Below are 3,113 nucleotides of genomic sequence, written 5' to 3'. Positions count from 1 at the left end.
ATCTCTATCTTCTCTTTTTAAAAAAGTTATCACTCTGAATTTATGTTTTACTCTTTTGTTTCTTGTCTTTTTTTAAAAAAAATTCTAAATCTCTTTATTACTTTTTTAAGCAGAACATCAAAAGGAAATGGAAATTTCTACATCTCATTTTACCTCTTCCTTTTTACTTTCTTGATTCTTTGCTTTTTATTTTTGCATTTACCTTCTACTTTTTTTTTTTTTTTGAGGGAGTCTTGCTCTATTGCCCAGATTGGAATATTGCCCAGATCTCAGTTCACTACAACCTCTACCTCCTGAGTTCAAGCAAACCTCCCACCTCAGCCTCCCAAGTAGTTGGGACCATAGGTGTGCATCAGCACACCTGGCCCATTTTGTATTTTTTGTAGAAAGAGGGTTTTGCCATGTTGCCCAGGCTGATCTCAAATTCCTGGGCTCAAATACTCTGCCTACCTCAACCTCCTAAAGTGCTGGGATGACAGGTGTGAGCCACTGTTCCCGCCTTAGCTTTAAGTTTTACTCCTATCTTTTACATTTCTTGATGTTATTATTTTTTTCATTTTTAGCTACATCTTTTTTCACACCTGGCATTTACTGCCACATGGCTTCTTTGTATAATGCTGAGTGAAAATTGCTTGCCTTCTCTGAGTCTTGAGTTTCTCATCCTAATAAGGGACTGTGTCTAATACCTGACTCATTGTGCTGCTCTAACAGTTAAATGAGAGCTTAACACGGTTTCTGCCATGCAGAATGTGCTCAGTAAATGCTTCAAAGTTTTTTGTTTTGCTTTGCTTTGCCGTATTCAATAAAGCTTAGCAAACATCCTCATCTATATGTCCTGGAATGTGAAGTCATAGGGTATAATCTTTTTTGCTAACAGGTTCACAAATACTGTAATGGAAACATTTTTTCCTTGTTGATTTATAAAAACCCTTTGTGTACATGTAATATCTTTCTCCTCTGCATTATCATTTCCCCCAAATGTCCTGCTTCATGACTTTATGTTGTATTTTGCCATAAAAAAATTTGTATTTATTTTAAATTTAAAAATGTCTACTTTTTTTTTTGTTTTAGCATCTGAATTTCCAGTCTTGGTTGGGAAGACATCCTTATCTCCTAGATTGCTCACATGTCATGTGAGTTTTATTGAATAATTTGGTTTATGTCTCACATGGCAAATTCTCGCTGCTGAGGTGCTGGATCTCCGCCATCATCTACAGAAAACTTCTAGCCCAGACATTGCAATTGACAAGAAAACTTGGTCTAAGACAGCAGCCCCAGCCCTTCAAAGTCCCTCTGAGGATCACAGGGATCTCTGCCCCATCTCTGCCCCATCTCCCTGTATGCTGCCCTGCTAAGCAAATCAAAGTAAAGAGAGAGAGAGAGAAAAAAAGCACAGTCATATCAACATATCAACATAGGCCTTCTTGCAACAGGTCAGGTGGATCACTCAGAAACAACTCTCTTCAAGATCTTCATAAGAAAAAAAATTTTTTTCTTTTACACAATATCAAAGTGTGAACTGTGTTGAACTGTCATAGAAAGGGTCAAGAGAGATGGCAGTGACAGCAAGAATAAACATGAATGAGGACTCTTTTCCAGGCATGATGTGTGGCATCCTGGATGTGATGGCTGAAGATTACAGTTACCTCGTCCCTGTTAACCAGTAGACCCTGGGCTCTGTTCCAAGAAGCACAGAGCATGTCCTTTGGCTTCTTTGTTGCTACTGGCATCAAAAGAGCTGGAGAGAAAGATGTTTCCCTACAAACTGCATTTTCAGTGTTCCCTGGGAACTGCAAAAATAGAGAGGGGGGAGAGAGAGAGAGAGAGAGAGAATGTAAAGAGAGAGAGAGAGAGAATATAATTAACCATGGATCCTTTTTGTGAGACAGCAGTATTGCATTAGAGAGTTTAATTATCTCAAGGCTGGCCATGCAGTCTGTGAGAGTTTACTACTCAAAAAAATCTCCCCAAGAACTCAGAGGCTAGGTTTTTATGACCCATCTCACGGGCAGGGGACTAGTGAATGGGTGCTGCTGATTGGTTGGGAATGAAATCATAAGGGTGTGGAAAAGGGTCCTTGTGCAATGAGTCCACCTCTGAGTGAGGCCACAGGACTGATTGAGTCATGAGTTATGGGTCTAGGTGGAGTCTGTTGGTCACCAGAATGCAGAAGTCTGAAAAACACCTCAAAAGACCAATCTTAGGCTCCACAATAGTGATATTCTAGGGAGCTTTGGGGGAAAGTCACGAGTCTTGTGATCTCTGGCCACATGACTCTTGAGCAGCAAGGAATTATAGCCAACATTTTAGCAGAATTCAGCTCCTCCCATAATCATAATCTCATGACATTTCATTAGTTTTACAAAGGCAGTTTCAGTCTCTGAGCCAGGAGGGAATCAGTTTTAAGAAGGAACTATCATCATTCTTGCTTCAAAGCTAAATTATAAATTAAATTCATCCCATGGTTAGCTTGGCTTATGCCCAGGAATGAGAAAGAACACCTACCCTGTGAGGCTATAAGCAAGGTCAACCATGCTAGACTTTCCTCACTGTTAAAATCTTTGCAAAGGTGGTTTCAAGATCAGCTGAATAACTAATAACCTTAATTCTCATCTCAAATCAATTTAAATTGCCCAGGAGGATGGAAGGATGAAAGTACAAATAACTTTGGGGTCTGGTGGGTGCCTGGGTAGTCTATATCACACACATATGCCCTTGCCAGCTCCCGAAGAATTTTTTCACAGAGTCCCAGACTTGCTCACAAGGGCCCTGCCTATGGTGTCTATAAACAGATTTGCCCTCACACCAAACATGAGTAATAAAAAGTAATAAAAACCCAAAAAGTCAAACCAAATATTTATGAGAACAATCAGTTGGCCAATCTTTCTCTTGAGTTTTCATGTCAGGCTGCCGGAAGCATCTCTGTTTCAGGATGAGCCCATCTCACAGGTTCCCCTTAGCAGCACATGATTCCTGCAGGGCCCTCAAGTGCCACTGCCTGCCTCATGTCTACACCTGCACCTGGAGTCCTCCACCATCTGGAGCCTCCTCCTGCTGCCAGTCCACTTGCCGGTGTCTGCTCCTTCTGCAGGTCTCAGCTCCTATGTGGTGAC

This window comes from Callithrix jacchus, chromosome 4 (genome assembly GCF_049354715.1).
Source record: "Callithrix jacchus isolate 240 chromosome 4, calJac240_pri, whole genome shotgun sequence".
NCBI lineage: Eukaryota > Metazoa > Chordata > Mammalia > Primates > Cebidae > Callithrix > Callithrix jacchus.
This window is presented reverse-complemented; position numbering follows the sequence as displayed.